Source organism: Prinia subflava, chromosome 2, assembly GCF_021018805.1.
Source record: "Prinia subflava isolate CZ2003 ecotype Zambia chromosome 2, Cam_Psub_1.2, whole genome shotgun sequence".
NCBI classification, from domain to species: domain Eukaryota; kingdom Metazoa; phylum Chordata; class Aves; order Passeriformes; family Cisticolidae; genus Prinia; species Prinia subflava.
The window spans coordinates 56,379,086-56,390,267 of record NC_086248.1 but is presented as its reverse complement, the minus strand read 5'-3'; positions in this window follow the sequence as shown (position 1 = coordinate 56,390,267).

The following is an 11,182-nucleotide window of genomic DNA, read 5'->3' as shown; positions in this document are numbered from 1 at the left end:
TAAGCCTTCTTAGACTTTATCCTGCTTTCTCAGTTCTTGTAAAATCCTTCCCTCTACACTTTAGGGTCTATGCTTATGATTGGTCTCTAGTGGTTTGGTATTGAGATTTTCTACACCGGTATAGAAAATCCATATACTTACTTTTGAAATCTACAGACATATATCTTTTGTAAAGAAGTAATATTCTTTATAGCCTACTGGAGAGTAGAAATCTAGCACACAGTCCTATGTATTTTCAAAAATGTACTGTAATTCAGTCAGTTATCATTTTTGCTTTTCTCGGGGAAATAAATTTATTAGTTCAGGTAAATGCACATACTGCTCTGAAGACAGCTGTACAGCTAATGTCTCTTGAAGTACGCAGTATATGCCATTACAGAGTAGCTTCCTCCTGAGAATTGCTCTGTATCAATTCAATTATAGATGGTAAAAATAGCCTCTATATGGATTTGAACAGAAGTAACATATACCATACAACCACAGTTAATGATTGATTGTGCTGAACTGAACATGGAAATAACAAATAAGAATGATGTGTGGGAATACAGGGACTCAGCTTTTCTGAAGGGACAAGATGATCCATATACTTCTTTTAAGTAATGACCACGAGACTATGGGATATGCTTAATTGGCTAATGCAAAGGAGGGTTTCAAATGTGACTTATGTTCCTAGATTTGGGCCCAAAGTCTCTCTGTATTCCAGGATCACTTTGGCTTCCAGACATCAGGTTGGTACTAAGGTTCTATTTTACTGATGTGCTGTGAATGATAAATTTGCAGATTTATAAGGACCATTCCTGCTTAGTAAGAGATTATCCAGTTATTTATTTTTCAACTCTGAATATGGAATAGCATCTCACTGAGAAACACTGGGCCACATGTCAGTTAACAGTCTATGGCTAAGTTAATTAAATCATGCCTGACTATGGGTCAGACCTGAGCATGCAATCTAGTCTCTCTTTACAGCGACTTTCCAGGTACCCACAGAAAGAAAATTATCTCATTTGTCTTAGACATGTTGGGCACTCTGGAGGGGATGGTTTCTGTCCATTGCCTATAAACGGAGTTTTCACTGACTTGTAAATGCCTTTGCTTAGAACAGATTCCTCCTCCCTCTCAAATGATCATTCAGCATGTGCATATTTTGCTCATCGTCTATGTGTGTTTAGCAGATCACATCCTAGGCACATGGGATTGGTATCAAAAGACATGGAACTAACTGGAAATGATGCAGCTCACTGGGGAGTTGAAGTATTTTACCTCTGCAGATGCTGATAAGCCCTGCAAGCAATTAAAAACATTTAGCAGAGAAAAACTGTGTTTATTTAAAATATGACTGCAAGCCAGAAGAAGGCTTAACAGATTTGACAATCATCTTCCAAAGCATGGATTTTTAAATTAAGGTTTACAGATGACTAGTGATATACTACTCCTTATTTTGTGGCCACTACAAAGAAGTATTTCAGCAACTGACAACAAGGGCATGAGAAGTAGAACAAGCAGCCTATAAAATGGAAAGTGCTGGAGAAGAAATATGAAAAAAAAAAAAAAAGAAGTTTTATTATTTCTAAAATACTTATTACTTTGGATATCTGCCCTGTTATATATTAACAATTATTTATGTGACATTGCATGTCTTGGTGTGTTGCCATCATGCACAGTATTATGATAGGTAATGGCAAAGAACTGAAAATAGATGAGACACTGAGACACTTCTTTAGAAAATCAGCAGAGTAGTTCTTGTGTGAAATGCTGCCAAGATCTACAGGGAGTTATATTAAATCATGTAAACCTGTAAACCATTTTTTCATATAACATGAGAGCATCATTAGCAGAGCCATTCAGCTGGCATGAGTCAAACAAAACATTTAAGGGAGGCCTGTTACCATCTGGGTCAAAAATAATTCACCAACTGTTCATGCTAAAATACTGCAGTTAGTCACTCTGAGACAGATTTTAGAGCCTTACAACGTATTCACTCCACTGGGACTATTTACATGAATAAAAGTTAATGCTGGTGAGTACCTGCTCTACTGCTGTAGTTACCATAGCTCTTGATGCTACATTCTGATATGTATTTTTCATATAATCATATGATCACAGAATGCTTTGGGTTAGAAGGGAACTTAAAGTTCCAACCCTCCTGCCATGGGCAGGGGCACCTTCCACTACACCAGGTGGCCTGGTGCTCAGGGCCCCACCCAGCATGGCTGTGAATATTTTCAGGGATGGGGCATCCACAGCTTCTCAGGGCAGCTTCCTGCAGTGCCTTACCACCCTCATAGTAAGGAGTTATGTATTTACTTCTTTCCTTCACTCCAGCTGTGCAGCTTCTGTTGCAGTGGACAGGCCAGATGTACAATGTTTGTTGGTTTCCATGTCACCTTGACTGGAACGGCCTGGTAAGAAAAACTGCTATCAACACTTGTGAATTCCCTCCCTTGCCTTATGGAGCCGTTGCTGAGGTGGCTTTTGTCCCTGCTGGAGGCTGTAAAGTAAAACAGGGTCAAGCTGCTTAGGTGCTGTTTTACCGCACATCTGGGTTAGACTGACAGCACGGATGTGTTTCCATAGACCACTGGGCCAAAATAGCAGTTCATTTAACCAAAAGAGAAGGGTTCCATAACACCCCTCCTTTTCCTTATGTTGGCACAGAGTAATGGTCCAGTGCAGGGGTGGAGTTGTAAAGGGGAGCAGAACAGCAGTATTTTGGCAGAAGTGAGACTTTGTCTCAGCACTATTGCATATGTGTTAAAGCCACTGATGGTCACGCAGCTGGGCTGTGCAAAATCAATCCCTTTGAGTCGTGTGATTGCAACTGGAGGTTAGAGATGCTGACCTGAGGCTGCAGGCTTTTGGCTGTTGGCAGCAGGACCTTTTTTGTTGTTTTTTCTGTGCAGCCCTATGTGTCAGGGCCCGAGGCTATGGACCACAACAGCCATGCTCCAGCATGCACTCAGAATATTCATGGATTGTGCAACCTTTTAAATAGCTCCTATGTTTCAACTATAATGTCCACATGAAGGCTCTGAGAGAAGCAGTGCCACATAAACATAGATGGAAGATAATCTTCTCCTAAAGATATTCATGGATCCAAGTTTTTCTTCTTCCCATATGTAGTCAGGTCTCCAGTCATTTCAGAAATCAAAGAATGCTCATCTTGACTGTTTGAATGCCGCTCACATCTTTTAACTTGATAAGTTTGTTAAACATGAATTGCTAAAATTATTTTGGGAACATCACTGATTGTGAAGTAAGAAAAAACAGAGCGAGCTTGATTTTCACCTCTCTTTCTGTCAGTTTGGTTCTGGCATAAGATTGATTTATGGAAATTAATCCAAGCTTCCTGTGCAATTAAAAAATTTAGTCCCACAAACACTTGAAAATTACAAGCAGGTTTTTATAATGAAAATATTTTTGACAATATGTAGATACCATTTTCTGTTAGGGACAGTTTTATAAGACAGTTCTAAATTAGGCAAACCACCAAGTGTGAGGAATTGCAGATTACTTGCATCTATCCCCTAGCATTTTATAGATGCACGTGAACCAAGCAGTGACTATTTTTCCCACGTGTAGCCAAGCATATGGTCTCTATTCAGTGTTTTGATTTCAGCTAAGCTCTTTCATATGTTTGCAGCAAATATACCTTTATGTTATCATATCATCCTGAGAGTCCTCTTCAAATAATAATAAAAAAAGATGCTGCATCAGTTCTAGAATTGCCTTTTGAATAGACTATTTAAAACCAGATATCAATACCTTTCTCTGAATGAGAATTCAAGAACTCAGTTTTCAGTGCTCTTCTTCTCCTGGCACAGTGTTCACTGCTGATGGATGACACTTGGGTGTACTGTGTTAGTCATACAGGTACGTGCAGTACCCAAACCCATGACATGTGGAGATAAGATTCATATTGCTTACAGTTTACAATCCAGCAGCTACCCGTGTAACCACATATTAAAAGTAGGATCTATTATTCCTTTCTATTTATTCACCACTGAACAGCAAATTGCCATTAGAATCTGGTTTCACAAAGATGACACCTGAAAGCCCATCACTCCAGTCGCTTGTGATCCCCTCTATTTGACTGCCCTTTGTCACACCCTCATCTCTTAGTTCTTGTCCAGGTTCAGATACATTTTCTCTGCAACAGAGAAATCTCACACCTTCTCTTTTTCCTCTATAATAATAGCTTAATTTTCCATAGTGCAGAAAAGCTTTGGCAGCTTTCTCTCTGAGTCTTTTGATTCAGGCTCTGCCCTGATCGTGGCATAGCAAGCTCATGCAATCAGACCCAAATTTTTTTTAAGTTATAAACATCTCTAACAATATCCTATCAGATCTAAAAAGTAAGGTCTTGCACATCTCAGCTTTTCCTGACTCTATCGCCCACTTTTTATGACCAGGAAGACTTCTATTCTGAGATTTTTAATTCATAGACTCACAAACAACTTGTTGCAGAATAATTAGGTTCCAAATTAGTCCTGGAGGCTCTAAATCCAAATAGAAATTTATTTCTATCTGAAAGATTGAAAATGTTGTTTAAATCTTTTTTAAACAGGCCAGTTTTCAAATAAAGTAAAATTTTAAATAATAAAAAAAAGGAAAGACATAAGTTACAGTAAGGCCGAAGAGTTCTATGGGTTTTCACAGTTAAAACTGAAAGCAAAATTTGGCCATTATGGTTGTTATCATCACAAAATAGAGGAGTCCTGTTTAAGAACTGAAGTCCTTGACAGTGCCCTGTTCCCACAATGCTATTAGCTCTGAGTACAATGCTGTCTGTTACCTTTCCTAAATTTAGGCTGTCGGTCTTTACAATTTTAGATTCTCCCCTTATGTTCACCGTAAATCAGGAGTCTTTTTCAACCGACCTAAATAAGGTGAAGCGCTAATGCCAAATTACTTGCTGGCTAAAGACAAAAATACACTGATTACACCATCAGGATATAAAAAGGATGTTAAGAAGCTTGTGAGTTCAATTGTGGTATTTCCAGGAGGCTTAGTCCTCTATAAATGTGGCCTTTATTATTATTATTATTGAAATCTGCACTCTGAAAAGGCAGCTGGAAAAGCACCGTTACTAAAATGAGGGATCAATTCAGAACCTAGTTGATCACATCAAGCGCTAAATCTAATCCCCTTCCCTCCTTTGAATATAATGTCAGTTTGCCAGTATAACTTCCAGAGCTAGGATTATAGAACTTTTCTAAACTCGTCATCAAAGAGCATTTTAATTGCATTTATTTCAAATATTCTCTACTGATTTTCAGCAAATAAGCTTATTAATAGTATCTCCTCAAATGACTTGTATGACAAGTTAATTTACACTCCAAATACAACAAAAGAGAAGGTGTAGAAGCACAAACCCAAACACTGATAGCAGCTGCATCTTGAAATCAGCAGAGGTATACCCTGGTATTTTCTCACTCTACTTATACTGCTTCTATCTTAATCCTTTTTACCTGAATAGCATGAAGAGCACAATAGGTCAGGTTTTCTACCCTCCAGGTAAGTGATATAAGAAGCTTTTCCCATTTGGGTTAATCCAAAACCACACGACAAAAGCGTCGTTTTGCCACGCTTAGGAGGAGGCGTGGTATTGCATGTCAGCAGTAGGAAATCCTCTTTCCCAAACTGGGAACCCATCCCTGTGAGGGTGTACACCCGGTAAGCAGAGATGCCTGCATGAATGCACAGGCAGCCCTGAACTAAATTTAAGGCACCTGTAAGCTGCTCTGGCAAAGGAGATGATGTGAACATCCCCAGCCCTAGCAGCAGGCTGCTAGCAGGGAACTTGACAGGTCAAGTACATACTGAGCTTCTTAGCTGGTTTTGACAGCCTGCACTCAATTCTGCTGCAGGGACATCGTTAGCTTGATCGATGTTTACTCTGGTCAACTCTGACAGCAACAGTGAGCTAGGTGAGACAGGCAGGCTTTCAATCTCGGCTCTGCAGGCCCACAGGGGACATACGGTGCTCACTTCAGCAGTGGGCTTGTGCAAAAACCACAGAAAATGTTCTTCACTACTGCTTGTATTCCAGCTCACCAGATTAAGTTTCAACAAAGTGCATCTCCCTGTCGTGTCATCACACTTTCTTGATGCAACAGATTTCCAACATTTCCTGATATGAGAGAAAAGTGTCCAGTTGAATGCCACAGCTCGTCTTGCCTGTCAGTTTCTACTGTGGGAGGACAGCTGTGGTGCTTGGTTGTGGCTGTAAACTCTCTCTTCTCCCAAATCTCTCTTCTGCCTCACTTTCCCTGATGACCTAGAATTACTGTGTTAAGAGGACAGTGAATGATCAATCCCTGTTCACCCTGTCCATCCTACATGTGATTAATAAATGAGCTCATGGAGAGCAAAAGTAAGGGAGGTGAACATCCATGATTTGGTGAAAGGCTAATTTTATTCCATCTAGGAGCCTTACTTAAGTTCCTCATTCTTTGACCAGGTTCTTTGAGCAAAGAACATTGGTTCTTTGACCCTGAACAAGAAAGGGCAAAATTGATGTTAGCAATGACCAAGAGGAGAACTAGAGAAGCACTGTGTTCTTCCTAAACCACACAGACTTCAATGCTACTGAGAGGCACTAGCTGCCATGGAATAAAGACAACTGATGTTTGTCTAAGTGTGGAATAAAATTGGTCACATAAACAGTGGCTTATCTGTTCCTTCCAAAACTGTAGTTCATAGTGGAGCACTGGAAAGGATCTTCTTCGGTTCCTGCTCCAGCCATCCCAAACACAAGTGGCTGAGCTAGCAGGTGAGGATTTTGCTGTCTCTGATACCTCTACACCACTCCTTGCTGCCAGAAACACTAGAAGGTTGCAACTACCTTCTCTATCTCTCTGCCATGTTCCTCCCACAGCTGGGTGTTGCAAGGAGTAACATTTTGGCAAGCACTCAAAAAGCCCAGAAACAATACAGCCAACACATTTAGTGCTCTATCATGAATTGCTCCCTGCCTGACACCTGCTGCTCTCTCATAAGCAGAAATCGAAGTGCTCTGTTGCTGATGGGGATTGTGAGGCCTCTGAGTTTCATGCAGGAGGAAGGTCCCTTGTCTCCTGACCTCCTGTGGTGGAGCACACACAGGGTGATAACCATGGAGCGGTAAGGTTAGGAATGTGGGTAGACCCAAAAGTGGACAAGAGAACAAGGAGATAACTGGGGTAAGGCTTTGAAAAATGTTGGGGACAGAACATAGAAGGGGAACATTTCTACAAAGGTGCATATGAACTCATTAAATGATTTATGTGTAAGCCATTTGCTCATGGGGCTCTGCAATGGCAGCTGTATTTGCTGTTGATCTCTGTTGATTCATGAGCAAGGCACGGCTTTCTGGGAAGAGACTCTTTTCGTTTCCCGTTGTCTGGCCCCTGACCTGGTCTGACAGCAAAGGTGAAGTTCCTTTTGGTGTGCTATGGGCTGTGCACCATGAACTGGGCTATTGTGCACCCTTATCTCCTGGAGCAGCAGGATGTGTGATGACCCTACTGCCCTCTGGGAAAAGCATGCTGAGGCCTGTGATTGCATTATCCATGGAAAAATACAACCTGGACCAATATAGATAGGCTGCAGCTCTGCTGTAGGACCTGATCCTTTTTAAAGGCTGAGGTGTCAAGGCAATGACATGCTAAGGCCTTAGGACAGCAGGTTAGGTAGGGCTTCAACTTGACACTGCTGCAATGATGTGGAAAGGGAAAACTGCACTGTGCAGCTCAGGGGGAAGAAAAGTGGATGCAACACTGCTGCAGGGAAATAAGAGAGGAGCTGTGAGAAGCCTCAGATTGCTGCAGTCCAAGGGCAGTTTTGATGCTTCCTTTGGGATACTCCTATCTCCAGATATGTAAGGAACAGAGAACCAATTTAATAACTTGCTACCACCCTTGGCTGTGATGAGGGTGTTGTATAACTTATCACAACAAATTTGATATTAGCCAGCTGCAATTCCACTCACAATAGAGATGTGGCAACAACTTGCTGAGCTCAGCTCCAAGCCCCCAGGAAGAGGCAAGGCAGCTGGGAGCACAGCAGTGCAGCAAAAGCAGTGCCTGACCTGAGTGTGTCCCTCATGATTAAATTGTTGCTGTGACCCCAGACTAGGTCCCCAAATGGCTGCAGAAGTGCCACAGGTAGGGGTATCAGCCAGCCTACTGCAAAGTGTTACAGACTTTGGAGTAACCACAGGGCTCAAGTCTGGGTTGATGTATCTTGACATAAAACATGGTCCTCATTTACTGAGCTGGCTACAGGAAACGAGGAACACAGAATCTAATTTCAAACCCTTATTTTCAGTTACTGTACTGTTAGTGAATATTTCCCTTTTTAGTTGTGGCCTCAAGCACTTAAAAGGAACTGCTGAGTGCACTTATTTTGGTATGATCTAACTTTTCTAAGCTATCCTTTATGGTGTGAACAAGCTAGTACAAAATTACAGTGCTGGGGTTTTGTTGGTTGGTTGGGGGGCAGTGGTTGGTGTTGTTTATTTGTTTGTGGTTTTTTTTTTTTTTTTTTTTTTTTTTTTTTTTTTTTTTTTTTTGTGGTTTTGTTTGGTTTTTATTCCCAGAAAAATTATCAGCTACCAAAGCAGAAATCTGTGTGAGATGGTTCTCAAAAGTAGCTTGGTACAGCTATTCTGGAATGATTAGCTGGTCAAATACATCACAAATACATTGTTAAGTCCCAAGTGAAGTTCTTGAAGCGAAATTAGCTTGTTCTTTTCTGTAGTAGTCTTTGAAAAATATAGTGCTGGTGACCTCTAGTGGAGTAAAAATAGACTTTTTTTTTTTTTTTTTTTTTTTTTTTTTTTTTAAAGATTGTTCAAAAATATCCCCATTAAAAGCAGTGGATTTTCTCCCCTCCAAACTATATTAAACCGAAACCCATAAAACAGAAGCTTATTTTGCTTGTCTGTGTTCAAGAAGCTGAAAGCAACCATACAAAATCAGCTTCTGTGAGCTCACAGTTCTTATGGATTTATGTACTGCAAAGATTTTGATGTGATTCTGATAAAGAAGGCACATGACATTGGTGTAATGCATTTAGCTGTGGATTCTGAGAAAAGGTGAAGAATCTGTAATGGATAATTCCCTCCAAACCTTTTATGAATTCCATGTCAGCTCTCCTGTTGTTCTTCCTGTCACTAGAGGGTGAAGAATATAAAAGTCAATTGGTTTCTTAAAAATAGACCCTCAGTGGGCACTCAATGATCTTGACAACTAATTTTGTGCCAAGAATACTTTCTTCTTCCTGAAAAAAAACCCCTAGATTTGGTTAAATCAGGAGTTAAGGCACGTACAGGCTTGCTAGAGCTTAAAAGTTGAAGTCTCTGAAGATGCTATCTTCAGAGAGTGTGTCATGTCCTTGCTTCCCATCTCCTGATGCCCAAGAAGCTGCATGTTGCCCTTCACTCTCCTCAGAAAGAGAGTTGTCCCCAGACAGCCACCCCAGGGAATTCTGAACTGAGCAGCATGAAGAAAATTGCCCCATGGTGGAAGTAGATGAAAGTAGAGCTCCAACCTCTGCCTGTTTGGTGCCTGACTCAAGAGAAGTCACTCACACCAGACTTTCCAAGTCAGTTTGTTCATTGGTACATGCCTTGTTCCTTAAATGTGTGGAAAATAATTGTGGTAGGGACATTACAATGATTTGTTATTAATTCTTAATAAATATTTAAAATTATTAACAAATAATTGTCAAGGTGGTGAAAAATCTATTTTCTCTTCCACAGTGGTCTCTCTTGGGTTTACTTCTTTTCTCTTGGTTCCTCTTCCACTGCTCATGTAATTAGCAGATGTGTGTATTAACTTTTTATGGGAGATCACAAACAACACCGTACTGGGAATGGGAGCTGCAGGCACAGAGGAGGGCAGAAGACTAAGAGATTAGTATAGAGAGTTGGAAAAGTGCAGGTAATAAGCCAGTTAGACCACAAAATTATACATTTAAGTAAGAGTAATTTACTACAGAATTATGAAATGGGATGTGGCAGGCTGGCTAATAGTTCTTCAGAAAGGGAATTGAGATTGTAGCATACCTCCCCCCCCCCCCCCCGTGTTATTAATGAGCAATAATGTTGACACTGTTGGGCAGAAATCTGAAGATCACATCTGTGACATATAAGCAGAAAAAGTAACACATAAGAGTCATGAAGAAATTTTTCTGCCTTGCTCAGCAGCCCTGAGGCATCCACTGATGTTTCATGTCCCATTCTGGGCAACATTTCCCAAAGAGGGTGTGATTCAGTGAGGATTCTTGTCAGAGTCAGCAGCCGATATCCAATGTCTGCAAAGAGCAGAGAAATATACAGTTCTTCATGTCCCCTGGGGACAAAGCAAGGCAAGATGGACTAGCACTTGTACAGAGGGTTTAAGATAAACATGAGTCTAACAACGAGTGTAAGCAGGCACTGGAAGAGACCTGCCTCAGAAGACAGTGAGATATCTGTGTTTATGCACTTTTAAAGAGCAGGTTAGACAGGAAAATTTAGCAATAAAGATAATCAGTAAAGACTGAGAGAGCTGACCTTCTGTTAGGGCAGGAGGACGGACCAGATGGCCTACAGGGGACGCTGTCAGACTTATTTTTCCCCTTGGCACGATCTGAAATGCTTAAAGCTGTGTTTTCCTCTATGTTCCAGACTCCCAAGTGTGAACAAAGTCAACGGTAACTGCCTTTATATGTTTTAACACTTGGTTAATACTAAATCACAAAGACAGAGCCTAGGTTTCCCAAACTGGGTGTCCAAATATAAAGGATGTTTTGGGCTTTAAAATTACACATCTTGGTTCCTCCACTCCAGTGCAGAGTTAATGCTATCCATTCATCATTTTGTCATGTTGTAGAGGTGGATTAATTCAGTCTTATGAAATTTTTATCTATTACTGTACCATCTAGCATTTTATGGGGAAACTGTTAACTATGTTTCCCTGATGGATTATCTCCATTTCCAAGGTTTATACCACAGGCCGGAAAAAAACAAACATCATAATGTTCACAATCACTATAGGTTATAAAGGAAGCAGCAATGGCTGTGGTTTTGCAGATTGAGTTCTGATGTACCACAGACCCCCACAATCTTATTAGCTAATAATTATCTTCTTTGTGTACTGAACAAGGTGAGGGTGTGTGAAAAAACTGTATGCAGTGCAGATTTTAAACAATCTGTTGT